The sequence below is a fragment of the Schistocerca piceifrons genome, chromosome 1 (genome assembly GCF_021461385.2).
Source record: "Schistocerca piceifrons isolate TAMUIC-IGC-003096 chromosome 1, iqSchPice1.1, whole genome shotgun sequence".
NCBI lineage: Eukaryota > Metazoa > Arthropoda > Insecta > Orthoptera > Acrididae > Schistocerca > Schistocerca piceifrons.
In genome coordinates this window covers 1,106,028,100-1,106,053,494 of record NC_060138.1, presented here as the reverse complement: position 1 = coordinate 1,106,053,494, position 25,395 = coordinate 1,106,028,100, and the positions used below count along the sequence as shown (strand labels likewise).

General features: G+C 38.9%; 1 protein-coding gene across 1 annotated transcript in view; it reads left to right on the top strand.

Annotated features, from left to right (window-relative positions):
• Nucleotides 1-3,452, top strand: part of LOC124777987 (Down syndrome cell adhesion molecule-like protein Dscam2) — a 481,000-nt gene extending 477,548 nt beyond the window's left edge. The window contains exon 31 of the mRNA XM_047253558.1: nt 3,197-3,452. The gene's annotated coding sequence lies outside the window, so the exon portion shown is untranslated. The remainder of the gene's footprint in view (nt 1-3,196) is intronic.
• The last annotated feature ends 21,943 nt before the right edge of the window (nt 3,453-25,395 follow it).

Sequence of the window (25,395 nt, the reverse complement as noted above, 5' to 3'; positions counted from 1 at the left end):
TGTTCTACTGCTTCCATCTATTCTTCAAGGATTGGTTTTATGATTATATCCGCTATATTTTTGTTCTCTTGTCCACCATTCCAATAAAGTGTGTGTTTCGTTTCCTCAATTTATCCTAACTCTACCCTTCCACCTGACTTCTCTAAATCACAACCTTCCTACATTTTCTGTCTTCACAAAGTAAATCAGCTCTTCTGCCTTCACAGTCAGGGTCATCACATTAATGATATCCACCTTCAATGTATCAGTGACTAGTTGCCCAATTCTCACATTTCTCACAGCACTCAAAGGACTGCACGTTTCCTGCAGGGTACACTCTAAACTTATCCAAGGGTTTTGAAGTACCATTCCAAGTATAGGCTACTACTACAATGATGTTGACTCTTCCAAAGACTAAGAAAAGTATTGAGTGTAAGTATATATTAAATAATTTTTCCACTTGTGACGTAATTAAGATTCTGGACACCTATTATCTACTTTCAATCACAGACATAAAATATCCCTAGGTTTGTGCATCTAAAATTGTTTAAATCAAAGCTTAGTTCATTGACCACATTTATATTTAAAGACTGTTGCCACAGATCACACAAAATCCCTGTTCAAAATTATTATTTCAAGTATAAAAGATATAAATGTAATAATTACTGCTCAGTTCTGAATAAATAAATCCTTAAGTTTGCTCACTTTAGGTCTGTTCCAATTGGCCAACTACTGCCTACAAGGCAGTATGAGGATCAACATGTCACCAATAACCACCCCTCCCCCCCCCCCCCCCCCCCCCACCCCAAGGTGTTACTGACAGTAGGTGAACCTTTCTGCTGGCACTGCTTCTTTATCCATGCAGATCCTTATTCGGTCATGAGGCTAACCCCATTCCAGATAAATCTGAGGAGCTATGTTGAATCAAACCTGTGTCTTTCTGCACTGAAGGCACTGACTATTACCATTTGGCTATGCAGGCACTCACCAATATCTTACAATATGTCTAAGAGCAGAACACATTACCACTTCAGGACAAGCCATAGGAAGAAGATGAAATTAAGAAATGTGTAACTAAGCTTCCTCCTCTACATACAAGTTTTTCATTGTTAATTGTAGTAATGGCTTTCATGATACAAAAAAACAATACATGATATTTGCAGGAGATTCTCTTTTTATTTTGGTATTCTATTATAAATATACATGTACTTATACATTAGTAATTTCACCTCATGGTTGCTCTTAGAAGAAATTTATCCTGGTTGCTGTTAGGCATTCTCAAGTAAAACACAAAATTAGCAGCACAGAGAAGTATATTTATTGAGATGAGTATGGACCATAGTACCAAGAAAAATAAAACAATTTCTTCTTGTCACCTAAGGCATAAATGGCTGACGATAAGTAAAGTCCTGAGTGTACATCTATGAGATGCTTACAATGTAGTGTTTGTGGTGAGTGATAAATACTTATCAAAGCGTTTCTGTCATATCTTTGACAGAAAGATTTTAGCGAAGATCTTCGAAAAAGTTAGAGTGAGGGCCTTTGTTTACATGTTCCTTTGCTTACTTCAGTGCATTTAAGCTATAAAATGACAAAGTACATTTGGTGCATGGTAAACCACCACAGTGACCATTGTAGAATCTGAAGAATACAAAGTTCTACATAACACAAAACACACTGACTACAAAAACTGTAATAAGCAGCTGGAATCTTACAAAGAAACAGCATCAGCAGTGAGCTGCATTCAAAGTTGGTGTACTGTTGATACAGTAAAGCGTACTTATAAAAAGAAAGGATGTGGGAGGAGATGGAGGTGTGAAAAGCTAAGTGTGTATAAAGTGTACGTAACTGAAATTGATACATTTATTTATACTCTAATTAACCTAACTTAACCTGCACAAATACTCATTAGGTTATTTACATATAGGTTCAGATGTTTCTGGAATATGGTACACTATGGGGTTCGAGTACTGTATTGAAAGCTGGAGTAGCTTTCACCTATTGCTAAAAATCTTAACTTAGACGTGAGATGATCTTTAGCAGAAATAGCAGTCATGATTTTAATTTAATGAAACACTGCACCAGTTACATACTTTTTCATGATTTGTACACTGTTCTGCAAGAATTTATTCTATGATCAAGTACAAATACTTACACAGCTATTTTATGTGATGTTTCAGAAAATTGGACAAAAGAAATCTGTCTGTCTGTAGTAAATCATAAAAACACAACAGCAACAACACAGCATATAACACACATACAAAGACCACAAAAAGTATCTATGTGAATATTTCCTTTTGATAATCAGAATAAATTCCAAAAAGAACATCATATTAAGCATGGAAAAATACATGACTAGTGCAGTGTTTCATTATTTAAATTGTGAATGACACAGTTGCAGGCTTTCCCAAAACTTTGATTATGGTGAATGAAATTAAGGAATAGTATTTCATAAATGAATATCATGTATGCAAATATGAGGGGCACATTTCATGAAGGCAAAGTTCCAGTTTCAAACAATTTTTTATGGTCTTTACATCCTCACACTGCCCCTCAGGAAGCAAATTTTGTGAACACTTTAAACTTCTCCTCTTGCTATACACAGTTTCACCCACAATCACTTCCATTTCTCTTTCTGTTCAAGCAATGTGCTCACCACCAATGTATGCTGTTGTTAACTGTTTGGCATCCATTCCCAACCAACTATGATGATGAATTTTACAATCATGTAATAGCTCCAATGAAGTAGTTTGGTCAAAGAAGTTTGACAAAATCTTTGACAAAGCAAGCATTTGTGCCAGCCGGCTGCTAACACTACATTGCTGACATCACAGACATGCGCGCAGGCCTGTATTTATGTTGGATCTGGTTTCCTGTCTAAGTAAAGTAATAAAATTTCTGACAGGTATCCAGTCAAATATACTGGCCAGCACTCAAAATAAAATGGAAAGTGCAATGTAATGAACCATGATAAATGAAAAGGCAATAGAAATTATTAAAAATATTCCCAGTTATGTTGAAAAATATTTCTCCTCCCATTACATCATTTAAAATTATAATTTTTAGACCTACTCTCCTCAGAGATATGTGCAGTACTATCCATTTCATTCTGTAAAAAACTTAGCATTATCATAATTTTTCAGTGTTCTGTTAACAAATCAGAGTATCATTACTTTATTAATAGATACTATATTGAACACTTTTTTCTTTGTTTCAGATTTCTTCAGCAGAAAGAACAGGAGCGGATGCAACATACAATTCATGTTTGATCCTGAAAGGTGAAAGAAACTGACAAGACATTCACATTTTTCTGCAATGTGTGTTTGATATAAATGGAATGTGTTTCATACCGAACAACTGTAGGTTTTCACCTGAGCTTACATTGACCAATGAACCTTTTTAATGGTGACTCGTATGAAATCATTTATTTACTAAGAGACATTTTGACATCGCTGTTTTTGGTGTATTGTATTGTACTGTGACATGGAATGGTGAACTTTTTCTCAGGTGTATTATCTCTATTTGACACAGAGTCATGAAGCTATTTTGTCACATTGTGATCTCATGACTCTGATACCACAAGGGAAAAATTGTCCTTTTTATTCAAAGAATGGGAGAGAATAATTTCAGACAGCTACAGTATATAATTTTATGTTAATTTTGTCATATTTTCTTCAAGACTGACATAATTTTCAGAGTGAAATAAAATACAATGATGTGTTCAACTACACAATTTTTAAAAAATAAATGTTAATCAAAAATATATACTGTATTTTCTGCTTCTTATATTACATTTTATGTACATTTGTGATAGGTGACTGAAGAACTTTAAGATGCTCCTGGGAGCACAGGAAATTAAAACAGTAGCCAGGCACATTTATTTACTAGATTTAATTTTGTGAAACAGAATGATTACCAGTTCCATACTTCAAAGAATCATCATCAGTAAGAGTATATTTTGTACAATGTCTTCTATATTTGAAGGTAATTAACATGCCAGGAGTAAACAGAAAGAGAAGGACAGACAATCATTCACCAGCAGATGAATAAGGAATGGCACAAAGGTACACTAAAAATACGCCATCAGTTTCTTACAAATCACTTGTGTGACCCATGTTAGAAACAAGGAGAAAGCAGAGTTAAAGATGACCTACAAAGGTGAAGTATCTAGTAAGATAGTAAAACTCTATCAAAACATGGCTGTGAATGTTGCATTTTTCACATTATACAAGTTAGGCACCTGGTTATTGAATGCTGTAAAGAGAATAAATGATCATTATTTTCAACGAACACATGCGTACAGTGTAAAATGCAGGATGTGCTGAAATTTCCAAACAGGAAGCAGCTATTGAATATGCTACAAAAAGCACACAGTGTGTACCAAAACTAAAAAATCTACATATGCCGTCCACCTTATAAACCTAGGCCACAACACCAGAGGCATAGAGAACAGTTTAAAAGTTCTGCAAAGAATAGGAAAAAGTTAATGTTTGTTATCAAAAATAGAAAACCTCAATCAGTACTCAATGAACAGGACAAGTGCAAAATTAGTGACTTTTAATCCATCATTTCAGCATGTATTGCATTTAAAAACATCACGTAAGTAGCCCATAAGATTTAACAATATAAACTCTAAAAAATCTCTGTGACCAGTTGTAAGCTTTGTGCTAAATCAATTTCTTGTAGAATTTGAATATTATTAGTAACCTTAAATTTTGATTTTTTGTAGGAAACTTGATAATTGATGCTCGCCATCTGAAATGGGTTGTCAACAGATTGTATTGTGCAAGTGTCATTATTCACAATGTATTATAGCCTAGAATATCATTCAAGTGTGTGGGGCCCATACCAAATGAAATGAAACTGGGCTGACAGGGGATAATGAATGTATACAAAGAAGCACACCACAAGCAGCCCACATGAGAGCAACACAAAAATGCTGAAAAACTTGACCTGGCAGATGCCTGAAAATAGGTATCAACTATCCAGCAAAATCCTTTTTATAAAGTTCCAGTAATCAGTATAATGTGAGGAATTTTGATAACACTGCAGCCCTATATGTATCACTCCCATAGAGACAGAAAAGACAAGATTAGAGTAACTACAGGCTACACAAAGGCATTTAAGCTGTTGATCTTCCTATGCTCCATACCCAGGAATGGGAAGAAATATGAATATGTGGTACAATGTGAAGCATTCTCTGCCATATATTTCAGTGATTTACAGGGTGTGGATATATGTTTAGATACAATAACACCAACAGTTAAATAATATGTCCAAGAATTAGGTTTAGTGTGACACCTTGGCAGGAGTGTCTTTGTTTGAGGCAACTACATGATGAAGCCATACATTCTAAAAATATTACTTTCAACAAAAGAATATACAGCTACATGCTGTCACATGCGGGAAGACTAGTAGGAAAATGCAATTGGAATTTTGTCAGCATAGTTCAGAGTGTTCCAGTAAGTTATTTCTGTTAACTTTAACACATTGTGTGAAACTGTACTTGCATTTTATACTTTACATAGTTTCTTGTCTATAAAAACAGGAAACTATACTGCTCAAAGTGAAAATCTTGTTGTGGGGATGCAACACATGAAAATCTTTTAGTCACTCTCACAATTACTTGTGGCAAAGAGATGAAGTAGGGAAGAAGCATGACAAGTATTCATGAATTGCATGAATTGCTTAAATAATGGAGGAAAACTACCTTTGCAAGAAGGCAAAGTGAGAATGATTGCCCACTGAAAATATTCATCAATAATTCGTCATTTACAAACTCTGTACTTTTAGGAAATTATTAGCAGAGCAAACTGAAGAAGTTGCCTGGTTGAAAGAACCTGTGAGCTTACCATGCTAGTTCTCGCTACAGTAAAATTATGAATTCATTTTGCTGAGCAGTAACCTATTTTAAGGTTTAAAACTTATATAATGGCACTTCTTGTTGCAGTTTTACTTAATAAAAATGTATAAGACTAATAATAATAATAATAATAATAATAATAATAATAATGATTCTCAGAAAATATACCTTTCTTGCTGTTCATGGACAATTTGAAGCTCTGTGTATATCTGAAACTGAAATCCAGTCTACGATGAATACAGTTCAATTCTTCATCAATGACATCAGCTTTCGTCTCAGCCAAGTATACTGTACTGGTACTAAAGCAGGGCAAAATCTCAGAAAATGAAGGCATCAAGATGCCAAAATGTAAGAACAATCAAGTACCACTAGCCTGAGGCTTACAAGTCTATAAGCATTTTGCAGGTGGACAACATCAAGTATGTACATGAAACAAATGTGACCAGCAAGGAGTACATCCAAAGACTCAGAAAAATCTCAAAAAGTAAACTGAATGGTAGTAATACCATCAAGGCACTCTTACATGGGCTGTACACTAGAGATGGGTCATCTGCAGTCTAACAGGTCCAAAGGAACGGTTCACCAAGATGAACGGAACGAGTGAGAAACGATTTCTAAGGAATGGTCTTTCATAGTTCACTTTGGTTGCAGCTTTCTACATATACTTTTCCAGCCTCAGTCCCGTCCCCATCTGTCTCAGTCTCGATCACAGCTTTCTACTTATAGTTCCCAGAATGGGAAACAGTCAGTCTCGTTCCTGAAAGGAATGTCAGCCGGTCTTGTTCCAGCCTTGGTCCCATTCCTGTCCATCTCGGTCTCGCCCAGCTGGACTCATCCTTCTTTGCGTGGCCACTCATCGCAGTTCCACTGCCAACTGCTCATAGTTAGTTCAGTATCGAGTTGTTGTTGTTGTTGTTGTTCATTTTGTTCGCTTCGCACACCCATTCTAGATCTGTTTCAAACCTTTTTGAGCTCTGAACTTCTGGTTATTCTCATATTCTATGCGTGGCCATTTTCCGTCTTTTTTTTATCCGAGGTAAAAGAGCATATTAATTGTTATGGAAGGCAGACCGACTTACAACTGAAAGAAGCCCACACTTCGTAATCGAGTGTATGGTGTCACATTTTTAAAGAGAATGATAACTCCTACAATATTATTTCAGTGGTACAGGGTGGCACATGAAAAATTGGCCCCAAGTACTAGACTGCTCATTGTCACTTACCAATTGTCATCTATTGTTTCAAAGTTGCTTGCATTAGCTTATTTGTTATTTCTTCACTGCGTAATTATTACATGTTTATCTATTCTGCTCATATCAGTCAACAAATCGTGCATCATTAGTGAGCAGTCTGTACTTGGGGCTGGTTTTTTGTGTGCCACCTTGTATTATTTCACTATGATCAGCCACATAATGCTACAGTTGGCTAAATGCGATGTTTTGCAGAATCATGAAAATTTACAAGTGTGTGAGAATTCTGTTATGAATAAAAACTCTGTACTCCAGGGGGTAGGCAAGTGATCCCTCATGGCGCCTTCCATCTTCAGTCACTTATGCTACTAATGTTCAATTTTTCATAAGAACCACATACCAAGCACAGTGAACGGTGAACGAGTAAAAATGAACGGTTCCCAGAAAAGAGAAATCACCAGTGAACTAGTTCCCAAGGATGAATGACTTTGCCTATTTCTACCGTACACATCATCACAGACACTTTAGGCATCATGATCTGCTCAAAAGTACAGCTGGATAATATGGAGAATAAAATGAGAAAAATCATGACAATTCACCATGCACTCTACCCTCACAGTGCTTGTGTGTCGCTGGCCGGTGGATCAGCAGCAGTGGTGGTGACCCATTGACAGTCTTTGTCAAGGAGCTCAGTGGGGTACTTGGTAGTGGCACAAACAAAGCTTCTGTCTGGCAGTAGAAAAGTTACGTGGCATCAGCAGCTGGTGCGAGGAGGCGGTACGGGGGCTGAGGGCATGGCCGCCTTTGACAGCTGGGTCACCTGGATACGAGCAACCGTGATCTTGGCTTGTATGGCAGCAATCATAAGCGGAGGGCTTCATTGTTGTCCCAAAGCTCATTGTTGTGTGATTTAAAAGGGAGTACTGCAACGGTGGCTTCAGTTAGCTTGCACAATAGAGTGGCGCTCTCAGGTCAGAGTGAAGAAATATCAGAACTGGTGGTGTGGTCTACTGAGTTAAAGATTAGTGAACCTCATTGTAAGTTGGGTGAAAGAGCATGGGCTAAGAGAAAATCTATCCCTGAGCACATGTTCATTCACATCGGCGATAATGAAAGCCCATTGTAAGGGGGTGGTTAATGTCCTGCAGTTTAAGGTTTAAATTAGTTATACTATGAGATTGGATCAAGGAATTATTGCCAGATCAAAGTGGGGGCAAGGTTGATGCTCAGATTTAATACCTGCGGGCATAGGTATGACTCTGACCTCTGCCCCCATGTCGACTAGAAACAAAAGCCAAGACACTGCATCTTTCATGTACAAGTGTCCTGGAGCATGAGATGTAGAAGTATTAAGAGACAGGCATCTGTGCGATGCAGCGCGGCCCATAGTGCCTGAGTAGGGTCGCGCTATTAGTGTGGGAACGCGCATGGGGAATGACATTTCTTAGCCCCATCGCCAAAGCAGGACTGGAAGTAACACCAAGCAGAATGGTGCATAGCATAATCCGTCGAGCTGGCTGAGGCCAAAGCGTCAGTAGAGGGGGGTCGTGTTTGTAGATTCCTCCAGTGGCGGCGCCACAGTAGAGCTGGTAGGAGAGGAGTTACAGTGGCGGCTGCCAGGTGGAGTTGGGTCTGTGCGCATGGGCGGAGTGAGTTGTACGCACTCTGTACTGAATGATGGAAACTGCAACTTAGGTGCGCCAACCCCCTGAGGCCTTAGTGCCACCCAGGGGTGGGGGTTGGGGGGAGGGGAAGGAGGAGTATGTGGGAGTGGCAGAATGTTGTAAATCTGGTCTGCAATCTTCAGTTTAGCATCCAGTAGGGCTGAAGTGAATTGGAGAAGGTGAATTTGGACTTCCAGAGGAAGTTTGCGCAACCAGATGTTCGAAAGCATAGTGTCCGGTATATGATGTGTGTCAATCTTAGCATGGAGTGACACTAGAGCTGCAAAGGGGATCTGGAACCCAGCAACTCATGACTCATGATGAGGCAGATAGCTTCTTCTATGCCGTGGCAAACCATGTGCATGGGTGGTCCTTGCGAAGGGGTGGTGGCTTAGGCCAATGGATAGGGAAGCTGTGGTGTAATGGTTTGTCGCAAACTATCGCCCCCTGTCTGTAGCTCTGCAGTGTAACTGTCTTGGGCGCAGCAGCGGTGTACCAGTTTACGACACTGTCAGTGGCATGGTAGGCACAGCTAGCTCGAGAGTAACGCCAACAGGTGTAGAATGGACTGGAGTGGAAGAGTCGATTGATGTGCAGGAAATGACAAAGTACAGTGTCTGGGCCCCTCCACTACACGTGCATTAAAATTTTTAAAATCATCTAACATTTGTGGAACATACACGGCAGGAATGGCATGTGCCATCAGAAATACTCCTAAAGCGGATGCTGGTAGTAAGGGAGATGTGGGGGTCTGGTGTAACATCCGGAGTTACAAGATAAATGTAAAATTTCCTGTTTTGAGCATCCAACACAATTTGTACCACCACTGACTCATGTGGATAAGTTGCACTGGCACTTGGGAAATTTGCAAACATAGCCACTGGTGTTTCAGCGCATTGTGTTGGCCGTTGTTGACCACTCGGAACATGTGGGAGGCTCACATTCGACGTAAAATGTTCGCATGTGAAGTTTTGTGCACGAAAAATGTTCTGTTGGTGAGGGACACAGCCACATGACAGCTGATTCATGTATGATAATGAAAAGTTATTGTTCACACCTGATGCCAGCACGTGGCTGTGGTAATGTAGAAGCACTGTGCTGTTGAATTCAGCTAGTTGGTGTGTTCAGGAATGGCGTCTAACTATTGGGGACACAAGATGGATAATTGGAGAGCAATGCTGGAGCATTCACTGGAAAACCTAGTCAGCTCGTGTGCAGTGCAGTGGTCGGCAAGTGATCCATTGTGTACTGCACAACAGAATGAGAGTTTGTTGTAGCACCTGCAAATAAATTCGAGGTCACCAGCATGGGTTTAGTGTGCAGGATTGCTGGATCCAATGTACAGACATACACCTCTCTTGATTCTCGGTACACTTGTTTTCCATTTCATGGGTGACCACAGACTGCTCACAAATAGCTTTCCAAATGAAGATGTTACACGCAATTTGGTCGATAGTCGCCACAAACTGTTATGAGTGAGAGGCAGGTCCCACATTCTTAGATTTCTGGAAAGCATTTGATACATGCCCCACTACAGATTGTTAATGAACATTTGAAGATACAGATTAGGTGAAATATGGGAGTGGTTCAAAGACTTCTTAAATAATAGAATGCAGTATGTTGTTGTGGATGGTGAGTGTTCATCAGAGACAAGTGTATCATCCAGAGTGCCTCAGGGAAATGTGATGCGACAGCTCATTTTATAGATATATACTATCTGATCAAATATATCTGGACACTTCTATATCATCCAGAATTGACTCCTGGATGTCAAGAGAGATGGACTGGCCAATGTACAAGAGGCCAGGGCCTGTTGTGTTGTCAGGAGAGAAGCAGTAACAGCAGGATGGTCAGTCAGGAGAGCAGTTTGACTTCAAACATAGACTAGCGATTGGACATTACCTTTGCAACAAATCTGTCAGGGACATTTCAATCTTTCTAAACCTGGCCAGGTCAATTGTTGGTGACATGACTCTGAAAGGAAAATGTGGAGGAACGACAACAGATAAACCAAGACCAGGCAGACCTCATGTACTGATGGACAGAGACCGGCGAGCTTTGTAGAATGTGATTATAAGAAATTGCATGAAATTGCCAGAAGGAATCATTTGTTAGTTCCAAAGTACAACCAGCAATACAGCTAAGACAATGACCGTGCACAGGGAGTTAAAAAGAATGGGATACGACAATCAATTTGCTCCTCATTCATGTAGTCAGTGCCAAGTGACACTTAAGGTAGTGTGAAACATGACACACTGGACTGTAGATGATTGGAAACAAGTGATTTGGAGTGATGAATCATGCTATATGCTGTGGCAAGATTATGCAAGGGTCTGAGTTTGGCAAATGCTTGGAGAACATTGTCTGCCTACCAACATGTGTAGTTGCAACAGTGAGGTATGGAGGTGATGGTGTTGCAGTATGGAGGTGTTTATATTGTTAGGGCATTGCACAGGCTTCTGCGGCCAGATTCAGTTGACATAAAAGTTTTCTGAGTATTTGTATCACGTAATAACTTAAAAAATTATACTGGATAAACTAGTGTTTCAGTCATGCATACAGCCATGGTAGACCCAGAAGGAGGACATTCTGACCTACACTTTCTCACATTATGACACGGTACAACACTCAGAAACTTATGTCACAGTACAGGAATAGTTCAGAGACAGTGATTTTATAATCATGACAATGCACTCTAAGATAAAGCAGTATCAGTTAAGCAATTGTTTGTAGACAGAAACATTCCTGAAACTGACTAACCTAAACCAGTGGAACACCTCCAGCCCAAGCTTCCCACATCACTACCTGCTCTGGTTTCAGTTATTGAGGAATCATGGGGTGCCATACCTGCACGCACACACACGCACATACACCCACTAATAGCTGTCTGAATACTTTTGATCAGGTAGTGTACTTAAACGATCCGACAGACAGGGTAAGCAGCAATCCACAACTGTTTGCTGATGATGCTGTAGTGCAGCTGGAAGTGTCATTGAGGAGTGACTGGAGTAGGATGTAGGAAAGTTCTATGAATGTCAGCATGCCCTAAAGTAGGAAAATGTAAGTTAATGCAAATGAGTAGCAAAAAATATCCAATAACGCTGGAGTACAGTATTAGTGGTGTGCTGCTTGACACAGCCATGTCAATGAACTACCTAGTCATAACACTGAAAAGTGATATGAGAGGGAATGACCCTGTAAGGTCAATACTAGAGAAGGCAATAGTTGTCTCCATCTACTGGGAGAAGTCTAGAAAAGTTTTGCTCATCTACAGAGAAGACCACATACAAAACACTGCTGTGACCCATCTTTGAGTACTGCTTGAGTGTTTGTGATCCCTCCGGGTTGAAATAAAGGAAGGTGTTGAAGTGATTCAGAGATGTGCTGTTAGTTTTCTTACCAACAGATATGATCAACATGTGTGCATTACTGAGTTGTTTTGTGAACTGAAATGAGAATCCCTGGAGAGATGATGATTTGCTGTCAGAAAGGTCACAGTTCATAGTAGCAGATGGAAAGTCATTGAGTAAACCAGAAGTAATATCCAGAGTTCCCCAACAAAGTGATACGGGCACTCTATTGTTCGTGATCTATCTTAACAACGTAGGAGATGATCTGATTAGCTCTCTTAGATTGTTTGCAAAATGGCTCTGAGCTCTATGGGACTTAACTTCTGAGGTCATCAGTCCCCTAGAACTTGGAACTACTTAAACCTAACTAACCTAAGGACATCACACATCCATGCCCGAGGCAGGACTCGAACCTGCAACCGTAGTGGTCGTGCGGTTCCCGACTGTAGCGCCTAGATTGTTTGCAGATGATGCTGTCATTTACCATCTTAAAAGTCTACAGATGACCAAAATGAATTGCAAAGTGATTTAGATAAGATATTTGTATGGTGCGAAAAGTGGCAATTGACCCTGAATAAAGAAAAGTGTGAAGTTATTCACACGAGTATGAAAAGAAATCCATTAAATTTCAGTTACGCAATAAGTTGCACTAAACTGAGGGCTGTAAATTCAACTACATACTTAGGGATTACAAATAACCTAAACTGGAATAATCACACAGATAATGTTGTGGGTACAGCAAACCAAAGACTGCGATTCATTGGCAGAACACTTAGAAGGTCCAACAGGTCTACTAATGAGACTGCTTACACCACACTTATATGTTCTATCCTGAAGTATTTCTGTGTGGTGTGGGATCCAATTCATCACCCCCATTTTTCCATCTGAAATATGTTTACACTCTCGTAATGCTATAATAACTGAAGCCAGGAATTCCGTGCACCCTAAATCTTAAAATATGCATGAATTCTTTTACTATGAAATGACAAGACACGTACAATTAAAGAAAAAAACATGCAGTATCAGAATTTCTTCCTTTGTTGTCATGTATTTTATTTTAAAACAATGCATAACAACCAGTTTTTCCAAATACTCCACCAACTTGGGATAGCTCTACATGTTGAAGTGCTGTGCTAGCAACCCATGGATTTGGGAGGTGAGATGGTATGAATCCAACTGCTGACAGCCTAGAAAACAGGTTTCTATGATTTCTCATTTACAATTGCAGCAAATGCTGGTATTGGTCCTTTACTATAAGCCACAGCTAATTCCTTCCAAATTCTTTTCTTTCCTGACGTGTACCAATTCCCTTAAAGATGCAGCCTCACTGCCTAAATGAAAAGAGCTGCATTGCAGGTGAACAGAATATCACTTGGGAGATGCCCAGCACTAAAAGCCACATGATAAAATCAGTATGCATGCTACAGCATGCATTTTCTAATACATTCCAAAACTCTGCACATAAAAATAGTATTCTTCTGTGGTTCTTATCTTGGGTTATATTCATGATAGAATTGGTGGGGGGGTCAAGTGTTTTGGATAGTCCTTGAGCTAGGGACTATTTTTATTCCCAGAAGATAGATCATTTTAATCTTACTATCCTACAATCATCATCATCATCATCATCATCATCATCATCTCCCATCTATCCAACATCTGGTCGGATTGGGGTATCAGTGGTACTTCACCACTTTACTCAGTCTTTCCACCATTCTTCTTCCACAATTTGGTTCCATAGCAGGTTTCTGCTCCTTACACTCATCTTTATTGTATCAATCCATCTTGTTCTAGATCTTCCTCTTGGCCTCTTGCCCCCAGTCTTGAACTACATCATTCTTCTTGGTATTTTTTCCTCGCCCATCCTCTTCACATGCCCAAACCATTTTAATCTATTCTTTTCAATTTTCTCAGTCAACTTCTCCACTTCAATTTCCTTCCTAACATCTTCGTTTTTCACTCTGTCTCTCCTCGTCCTCCCTAGCATACTTCTCAGAAACTTCATTTCACTGGATTGTATCCTACTCTCCTCTCTTCTAGTCATAGTCCAAGTCTCTGAGCCGTAAATTAGTGTGGGTGTGAAGTCTTGTATAGCACCAGCTCGCAACTCATTGGCACTTCCCCACACCAAGCCCCTCACACACTGGTAAAATATACTACTATGTTGTATTCTTTTGCTAATTTCTGTCTCCAAACGAGCATTCCCTATTAATACCCTTCCCAAATATTTCAAGTTTTCCACTATTTCAATATCCTGTCCCTTAATATGAATTTGTTCCTTGCCCTCTCTATCCCATCTGGTTGCCATCATGGTCTTGTTTTCTCCACACTAAATTTCATTTCGCATTTCTTGACCTTATTGTTTAGGATGTCTATTTGTTTTTGTACCTCCTTACTGCTTGTTCCCCACACCACAATATCATCAGCAAATAGTAACAGCTTCATCTCCCTTCCTCTATGGGCTTCTTTCATCTCTCTGACTATTTCATCTATCACCATTATAAAAAATATTGGTGATATCACACTTCCTTCTCTTAGTCCCTTAACATTCTTAAACATTCAGTTCTTCCATCTGATGTCTGCACACAACTAGAGCTTTTTTCATACATTGCCTGGATGACTTAAAGCATTTGCTTTCCAACTCCCTTTCTCTTCAAGATTGCCCATATCTTTTCCCTGGGAACACTGTCATATGCTTTCACTAGGTCAAGAAATGTCATCTTTCCCATACCCACAATGTCTTTCCATGAACTGTCTCATACTAAAGATTGGGTCCACTGTTGATCTACCATGACAAAAGCCATACTGCTCCTCTTCTAACTGCCCTTCCACTTTTTCTCTCACTATTCTTTCCAGTATCCTCTCCATTATTTTTGCTACTTGTGATTCGAGTGTGATCCCTAGATATTTATCACATACTATCTGGTCATCCTTCTTGAAAACTGGGATTATTATTCCCTTTCCCCATTCTTCAGGTACACATTTTTGGGTCCAAATGCATCTTATTAGTCTATATAGCCGCTGTAGTCCAACTGGTCCAGCTGCCACAGTAATTTCACCTATCCCAGGTGCCTTTCCTGTTATTATTTTTCTCCAAGCTAGTTCCACTTCTAACATCTTTATATCCTCCTCTTCTTCCATACCCCTGCCCTACTTCCATTGTCGTTCTTCACATTTAGTAATTTATCAAAGTACTCTTTCCATCTTTTCCTTATCTTCTCTGGTTGCATTAATAGCTCTCCACTTTCCCCTTTCACGAGCTTTGTGTATGTTTTTTTTCCTTCCTCATCCTCTTTGTAATTCCATATATCATCCTCTTATGACTAGTAACATCTTTTTCCAACTCTTGGGTGAATCTCTCCCAGCTTTTCCTCTTTTCTTCTGCTATCATTTTCTTACACTTATTTTTACTATCCTGGTATTTCCTTTTACTTCTGGCTGTTCAGTCTCTGTCATTCATGCCAGGCTTCCTTCTTTTCTTTTACTGCTTCCTTCACCGTCTCATTCCACCATGGTTTCTCCTTTTCCTTTACCCTTCCGGACACTCTGGCACGGGTCTTCTCAGCAGAGCTTACAAACGCTCTTTGAACTTATTCCATTCCTCTTCCACATCGCCATTCTCGGTTTTAGGGATCTTGCACTTACGTAACTCCTTAAACTTATCTTGTACCATGCCATCCTGTAGTTTCCACACTTTTATGAGTGTAATCCCAAAATTAAGGTCTCCTATTTTTTTTTATAAGTACAGGACTCTGTTTGTGTGGCAGTTGGTCACACTGTTATGAAGAGTGCTTCATGCGCTGTTTGTAAACATGCACACGCCACGCTGAGGTGCACAGTCTTGGCTTGGCAGCCATTGAGAATGGAGCTCCTGTTGGAAGTTACCGCCAAGTGCGAATTTCGTTCAATTTTTTGGTTGTTGAACACAAAGGGCATTGTGTCAATGGAAACCCATCACCAATTGATGGAAGTGTATGGTGAGTCATGCATGGATGTCAAAAGTGTTCGTAAGTGGTGTAGAGAGTTTGCAGCTGGTCGGACCAAAATTCACGACGAACAAAGGAGAGGGAGACCATCAACGTCTGAGGAGAGACATGGCCTTCACCTCAACAGGAAGGGGAACGGTAAATTGGCTGGGAAAGCAGCAGGAAAGTTAAAGGGGGGAGGCACTGTCATGAGTGGTAAAATACCAGTGGTTATAGGGTTCAGAAAAGACCTCTTTTAGGGTAGGGAGGACAGAAATAAACCAAATTTTAAGAGAGGTTAGAACTGAGACAAACCTTCAGTTTGAGAAAGAAACCAAAAAACATAATTCTAGCTTATTACATCAGCACAAACAGCTATTGGTTAAGAATTTTCAACAGTCAGCTGGTATTTTAACTCTACCCAATTTTAACTCAGTCAATGTGAAATGTCAGCTATCTTTATTGCATCAAAATGTTCGAGGACTAAGAAATAAAATTAATGAATTAACTATCTGCATAGATGAATTAGAGTCTTCAAACCCAGCTGACAAACTGCCTCTCTGAACATCATGTGACCACTGGTATAGAACTTTTAAGTGTTACATGGTTTAGGTTAGCATCTCACTTTTGTAGATCAGAAATGGAGAAAGGAGGAGTTGCCACATTCATCAGGAACTGTCATAAATTTAAGAACATAGACATTCATAAATTTAAGAACATAGACATTCATAAATTTTGCCTAGAACAGCATACGGAAGCATGTGCAACAGAAGTAGAATTTCATAAAAAATCCTTAATTATATTAAGTGTATATTGAGAACCTGCAGATAACTTTAATCTCTTCGTAAACCACCTTAAAGCTGTACTGGCCCATTTAACAACCAAAAACAAATAAATAGTCGTTGCTGTTGATTTAAATGTAGATTTCCTTAAAGACTCTCCAAATAAGAACTTATTTGAGTTAGTAACACTGCCACTCAATTTAATTCCCACTGTAAAGTTCCCCACTAAGGTAGCCAATTGCTCACAAACAGCCATTGATAATATCTTCATAGAAAAGTCCAATGAACAAAATTATATTACAAAACCAATAGTCAATGGCCTCTCAGACCATGACATGCAATTCCTTCTGTGATATTAAACATGTTAAATCTGAGCTCAAGAGGGTAATCAATAAGCCAAAAATGGATTATTTTAGGACACTCCTCAGAGACATTCACTGGACTGATGTTTACAGTGCTCATGTCATGAATGAAAAATATAACACTTTTGATAATAAAGTGCTTAGGTACCTTATTTGAACACTGTTTTCCCCCAAAACCTACCAAGGTTAGAGCCAAGTCTACAAAGAAGCCATGTGTTACTCAAGGAATAAGGGAATCTTTTAAAACAAAAAGAAAACTGTATCTGTCAATCTGAAACAGTTCCAATGTTGATGCTATAGCACATTACAAGAAATACTGCAAAATATTAAAGACTGTAATATGGACATCAAAGCAAATATATTACAAGGAAAAGATAGTCATATAAGATAACAAAATAAAGACAATATAGGATATAGTGAAGGAGGAGACCGGTAGAACCAGACATGAAGAGGAACAAACAGCATTAAGAGTGACAGATGTGTGTGAATGAAGAAGGTTCTGCTGTTAGGTAGTTCTCATGGTAGAGGTGTAGGCCAGCAGTTGCAGGAAGTTTTGGGGAGTGAGTACCAGGTCACCAGCATTATGAAGCCTAATGCAGGATTGGCTCAGGTGACTTAACATAGGGGGGTTATGTAGGGATTTTACAAAAGAGGATCAGGTAGTGATTGTGGGTGGGGCTGGTAATAGTATTGATATGGATGGGGAGTATGACATAGATGGTGACCTGGAAAAGATAGCCACTCAGACTGGCAACACGAATGTGCATTTCGTGGAACTGTTTCAGCGTCACGATTGGCCACAGCTTAATACAGCCGTCAGGCGTAATAGCATGAGACTTGGGGGTGCGCTAATGACAGAAGGCATGAGTCACATTTCAGTGGTGTTGGTGTAGTCTATCAGCAGGACGGGTTTCACTAGACATGGCCTGCACCTCAACAGGTATGGAAAGGGGAGGTTGGCAAAGCTTATAGGTGACAGCATAGGTGGGGGTGGTGGGAAAATTCCGATAGTTGTGGGTGTTAGAGCTGTACCTTTTTTAGATTGAAGTCAGCTGACAGGTTTTCCTGCTTAAGGGAAGTCTCTCTAACAAAGAAACCACTTTTGACAAAGCTTAGGTATCCGATTAATGAGGGAATTAGTATATTTCATCAAAACATACAAGGCATTAGAGATAAAGTTAGTGAACTGCTTATAGATGTTGACTCTGAAATTATTGGTGTATCTGAACACTTCTTAAATAAGGGGATAATTCAGAGGCTTCCTTTATCAGGATACAGGTTGGCTGGCAGCTTTTCTAGGAGCTCTTTGCGGTGTGGGGGAGTAGCCATGTATGCGAAAAACAGTATCCCATTTGAGTCAATTGATGTTTTAAAGTACTGCACTGAAAAGGTGTTTGAATGTTGTGTAGGTGTGGTTAAATTTAGTGGAGATAAACTTCTTACTGTTGTTATTTATAGATCCCCAGACTCCGATTTCACAACATTTTTGCTAAAGCTAGAGGAGATTCTTGGTTCACTTTATAGGAAACACAAAAAGTTAGTTATATGTGGTGACTTCAATATAATTTGTATAAGTGATTGTGCAAGGAAAAGGATGCTGGTAGACCTCCTTAATTCATATAATTTTATGCAAACCGTATTCTTTCCAACGAGAGTGCAAGGGAACAGTAGAACAACCATAGACAATATTTTTGTTCATTCGTCATTACTAGAAGGGCATTCTGTTAGCAAAATGGTGAATGGCCTTTCAGATCATGATGCACAAATTTTAAGTCTAAAAGATTTTTGTGCTGCAACACATGTTAAATATAGTTACCAACTTTTTAGGAAAGCTGATCCAGTTGCTGTAGAGACTTTTGTAAACCTTATCAAGGAACAAGAGTGGAAAGATGTTTATAGTGCTGATACAGTAGACGATAAATATAATGCTTTCCTCAAGACTTTTCTCGTGCTCTTTGAAAGTTGCTTTCCGTTAGAATGTTCAAAACAGGGTACTAGCACAAACAGGCAGCCTGGGTGGCTGACTAAAGGTATAAGAATATCTTGTAGAACAAAGTGGCAATTATATCAAAACGTTAGAAACAGTTACAATCTAAATGCAGTAGCCCATTACAAACAGTATTGTAAGGTGCATAAAAAAGTTATTAGGAAGGCAAAAAGTATGTGGTATGCAGATAGAATAGCTAAGTCTCAGGATAAAATTAAAACCATATTGTCAGTCGTAAAGGAAGTGGCTGGTCTGCAGAGACAGGTCGAGGATATAGAATCAGTGCGTAGTGGGAATGTCCGTGTTACCGATAAGTCACATATACGCACAGTATTTAATAATCACTTTCTGAATATAGCAGGTGAACTAAACAGAAACCTAGTCCCAACAGGGAATCATATAGCGCTCGTACAAAAAAAGTGTTCCGAGATTGTTACCTGAAATGCTTCTCCATGATACTGACAAGAGGGAGATTGAGTTAATAATTAAATCACTAAAGACCAAGAGCTCGCGTGGATATGATGGAGTATCTAGCAGAATACTGAAGTATTGTTCCATGTATGTTAGCCCAGTACTTAGCCATATCTGTAACTTTTCCTTTAGGAGTGGTCGGTTTCCTGACCAATTAAAGTACTCGGTAGTGAAGCCACTTTATAAAAAGGGAGACAGGGATAATGTTGATAATTGTAGACCTATTTCTATGCCATTGTTGTTTGCTAAAGTTATCGAGAGGGTTGTATATACAAGGTTACTGCAGCATTTAAATTCACATAATTTGCTGTCAAATGTACAGTTTGGTTTTAGAAATGGCTTAACAACTGAAAATGCTATAGTCTCTTTTCTCTGTGAGGTTTTGGATGGATTAAATAAAAGGTTGCGAATGTTAGGTGTTTTCTTTGATTTAATGAAGGCTTTTGACTGTGTTGACCACAAAATATCACTGCAGAAGTTGGACCATTATGGAGTAAGGTGAGTAGCTTACAATTGGTTCGCCTCTTACTTTAAGAACAGAAAGCAGAAGGTAATTCTCCGCAATATTGAGAGTGGTAATGATGTTCAGTCCCAATGGGGCACTGTTAAATGGGGCGTTCCCCAAGGATCGGTGCTGGGGCCACTGCTGTTTCTTATTTATATAAATGATATGCCTTCCAGTATTACAGGTGATTCAAAAATATTTCTGTTTGCTGATGACACCAGCTTAGTAGTGAAGGATCTTGTGTGTAATATTGAAACATTATCAAATAATGTAGTTCATGAAATAAGTTCGTGGCTTGTGGAAAATAATTTGATGCTAAATCACAGTAAGACTCAGTTTTTACAGTTTCTAACTCACAATTCAACAAGAACTGATATTTTAATCAGACAGAATGGGCATGTTATAAGCGAGACGGAACAGTTCAAGTTCCTAGGCGTACGGATAGATAGTAAGCTGTTGTGGAAAGCCCATGTTCAGGATCTTGTTCAGAAACTAAATGCCGCTTTATTTACCATTTGAACAGTACCTGAAATAAGTGACATTTCAACACAAAAAGTAGTCTACTTCGCATATTTTCATACGCTTATGTCGTATGGTATTACTTTTTGGGGTAATTCTTCTGATTAAAAAAGGGTATTTTTGGCTGAAAAACGGGCTGTTCGAGCTATGTGTGGTGTAAGTTCGAAAACCTCTTGTCGAACCCTATTCAATAGTCTGGGAATTTTGACATTGCCCTCACAGTATATATTTTCTTTAATGTCGTTTGTTGTTAGCGATATTAGCTTATTCCCAAGAGTTAGCAGCTTTCACTCAGTTAATACTAGGCAGAAATCAAATCTGCATGTGGAATGCACTTCCTTGATTCTTATGCAGAAAGGAGTGCAGTATTCCACTGCATACATTTTCAAAAAGCTACCACAAGAACTCAAAAATCTTAGCAGTAGCCCAAACTCTTTTAAGTCTAAACTGAAGAGTTTCCTCATGGCTCACTCCTTCTATTCTGTCGAGGAGCTCCTGGAAGAGCTAAAAAATTAAGCAAATTCCAGTGTTACCTTCTTGATTTTCTTTATTTAAACTAACGACGTGTCGCCTGAATATGTTTCTTATATTTCATTTTATCTGTTTCTACAATCGTGTTATAATTTCATGTATTGACGCGTTCCATGACCATGGAGACTTCTCCTTAATGTGGTCCCACGGAAAAATAAATTAAAATAAATAAATAAAAATTGTGTTGCAGAACTTTTTAACAAACATTTTATAACTGTTACTGAAAAGATGGGGTTGTCAGCTTCGGTAGGTGCTGCTATGGAATATCTCAGACCAGATATTTCAAGTAACTTCCATAATATGAATTTGACCCTCACTACCCCAGCAGAAATAATGTCCATCACAAAATCTTTAAAATCAAAAACATCTAGTGGGCATGATGAAATACCAACAAAGTTCATTAAAGAATGTGATTCTAAGCTAAGTAACATATTAAGCTATCTGTGTATCCAGTCGTTTATCAGTGGAATATTTCCTGAATGGTTGAAATATGCTGAAGTTAAGCCACTGTTTAAGAAGGGAGATAGAGAAATAGCATCAAATTTCCATCCAATTTCACTGTTGCCAGCATTCTCAAAAATTTCAGAAAAAGTAATGTACAATCAGCTTTATACCATATTATCTCAAATAACATACTGTCAAAGTCACAGTTTGGATTTCTAAAGGGTTCTGATATTGAGAAGGCTATCTACACTTACAGTGAAAATGTGCTTAATTCATTAGACAAAAACTTGCAGGCAACTGGTATATTTTGTGATCTGTCAAAGGCATTTGACTGTGTAAATCACACTATCCTTTTAAATAAATTAGAATATTATAGTGTAAGAGTAAATGCTGCAAAATGGTTCAAATCTTGTATCTCTGGCAGGAAACAAAAGGTGTTATTAGGAAAGAGACATGTATCAAGCTATCAGGCATCATCCAACTGGGAACAAATTACATGTCGGGTCCCACACGGTTCCATTTTGGGGCCCTTACCTTTTCTTGTGTATATTAATGGCCTTCCATCAGTAACATTACCAGATGCCAAGTTCGTTTTGTTTGCCAATGATACAAACATTGCAATAAATAGCAAATCAAGTGTCATCTTAGAAAGATCAGCTAATAAAATATTTGTGATTAATGTCCACTGGTTCACAGCTAATTCTTTGTCACTAAACTTTGAAAAAACACACTACATGCAGTTCAGAACTTGTAAGGGGTGTCCTACGAGTTTATGCCTAACATACGATTACAAGCAGGTCGAAGAAGTGGCCAGTGTTAAATCCTTGGGATTACACATTGATAATAACTTCAATGTATGAATATCAAGAGCTCAGATGGGAACCCAGGTCTAATCAAAGAAGGGAAAGCAGAAAGGTGGAGGGAGTATATAGAGGGCCTATACAAGGGCAATGTACTTGAGGACAATATTATGGAAATGGAAGAGGATGAAGATGAAATGGGAGATATGAAACTGCGTGAAGAGTTTGACAGAGCACTGAAAGACCTGAGTCGAAACAAGGCCCTGGGAGTAGACAACATTCCATTAGAACTACTGACGGCCTTGGGAGAGACAGTCCTGACAAAACTCTACCATCTGGTGAGCAAGATGTATGAGACAGGCAAAATACCCTCGGACTTCAAGAAGAATATAATAATTCCGATCCCAAAGAAAGCAGGTGCTGACAGATGTGAAAATTACCGAACAATCAGTTTAATAAGTCACAGATGCAAAATACTAACGCTTATTCTCTACAGACGAATGGAAAAACTAGTAGAAGCTGACCTTGGGGAAGATCAGTTTGGATTCCGTAGAAATGTTGGAACACGTGAGGCAATACTGACCCTACGACTTATCTTAGAAGCTAGATTAAGGAAAGGCAAACCTACATTTCTGGCATTTGTAGACTTAGAGAAAGCTTTTGACAATGTTGACTGGAATACTCTCTTTCAAATTCTGAAGGTGGCAGGGGTAAAATACAGGTAGCGAAAGGCTCTTTACAATTTGTACAGAAACCAGATGGCTGTTATTAGAGTCGAGGGGTATGAAAGGGAAGCAGTGGTTGGGAAGGGAGTGAGACAGGGTTGTAGCCTCTCCCCGATGTTCAATCTGTACATCGAGCGAGCAGTAAAGGAAACAAAAGAAAAATGGAGAAGAAATAAAAACTTTGAGGTTTGCTAATGACATTGTAATTCTGTCAGAGACAGCAAAGGACTTGGAAGAGCAGTTGAACGGAATGGACAGTGTCATGAAAGGAGTGTATAAGATGAACATCAACAAAAGCAAAATGAGGATAATGGAATGTAGTCGAATTAAGTTGGGTGATGCTGAGGGATTTAGATTAGCAAATGAGACAAAGTAGTAAAGAAGTTTTGCTATTTGGGGAGCAAAATAACTGATGATTGTCGAAGTAGAGACGATATCAAATGCAGACTGGCAATGGCAAGGAAAGCGTTTCTGAAGAAGAGAAATATGTTAACATCGAGTATTGATTTAAGTGTCAGGAAGTCATTTCTGAAAGTATTTGTATGGAGCGTAGCCATGTATGGAAGTGAAACATGGATGATAACTAGTTTGGACAAGAAAAGAATAGAAGCTTTCGAAATGTGGTGCTACATAAGAATGCTGAAGATTAGATGGGTAGATCATATAACTAATGAGGAGGTACTGAATGGGATTGGGGAGAAGAGGAGTTTGTGGCGCAACTTAACTAGAAGAAGGGATCGGTTGGTAGGACATGTTCTGAGGCATCAAGGGATCACCAATTTAGTATTGGAGGGCAGTGTGGGGGGTAAAAATCATAAAGGGAGACCAAGAGATGAATACACTAAACAGATTCAGAAGGATGTAGGTTGCAGCAGATACTGGAAGATGAAGAAGCTTGCACAGGATAGAGTAGCATGGAGAGCTGCATCGAACCAGTGTCTGGACTGAAGACCACAACAAGAACAACAACAACAACTACTACAACTTCAACTGGAAGGAGCACACCACAGAACTGCTGAAGCGACTTAACAAATCTCTATTTGCAATGCAAATTGTGTCAGACATAGGGGATATAAAAATGATAAAGCTGGCATGCTATGCTTACTTTCATTCCATAATCTCATATGGGATTATTTTTTGGGATAATTCATCAAGCCAAGCTAAAGTTTTCTGGGCACAAAAACATGCAGCAAGAGTTATATGTGGTGTGAACTCAAGAACATCCTGCAGAAGCCTGTTTAGGGAACTAGGGATACTAACTACTGCTTTCCAATATATTTATTCCTTAATGAAATTTGCCATTAAAAATATATCACTTTTTTAAACCAACAGATCAATTCATGGAATCAATACTAGAAATAAGAATAATCTTCAAAAGGATTTAAAGTCACTTAGTCTTGTACAAAAAGGTGTGCATTATTCAGGAACACACGGTTTCAATAACTTGCCAGCAGCCATAGAAAGCTTAACAATCAATGAAATTCAGTTTAAGAGAAGCCTAAAGGATTTATTGGTGGCCAAATCTTCTACTCTGTTGATGAATTTCTCAGTAAAACCAAACATAGATGATGTGACTTACCAAACGAAAGTGTTGGCATGTTGATAGACACACAAATAAACACAAACACAAAATTTAAGCTTTCACAACCCACGGTTACCCTCTGCTAATTTTAAGTTCCCGCCGCTCATACCTCATGTCATTCAACAACATCTTTGCCTCTGTACTTCTGCCTCGACTGACATCTCTGTCCAAACTCTTTGCCTTCACAAATGTCTGCTTGTGCCTGTATATGTGCGGATGGATATGTGCGTGTGCGCGAGTGTATACCTGTCCTATATTCCCCCTAAGGTAAGTCTTTCTGCTCCAGGGATTGGAATGACTCCTTACCCTCTCCCTTAAAACCCACATCCTTTCGTCTTTCCCTCTTTCCTGATGAAGCAATCGTGGGTTGTGAAAGCTTGTGTGTGTGTGTGTGTGTGTGTGTGTGTGTGTGTGTGTGTGTGTGTGTGTGTGTGTGTGTGTGTGTGTGTGTGTCTCAACATACCAATGCTTTCGTTTGGTAAGTCACATCATCTTTGTTTTTAGATATATTTTTCCCACGTGGAATGTTTCCCTCTATTTTTTATATATAAAAAGTACGATCTAACTTCTGCACCATTTCAGTGCAGTAATGTGTTCATTGTAAATAAGTATTATAGTAGTTGTATTACATGTTTATTACCTTATAAATAAATATAAAACTTTATTTTAAATTCGGTGC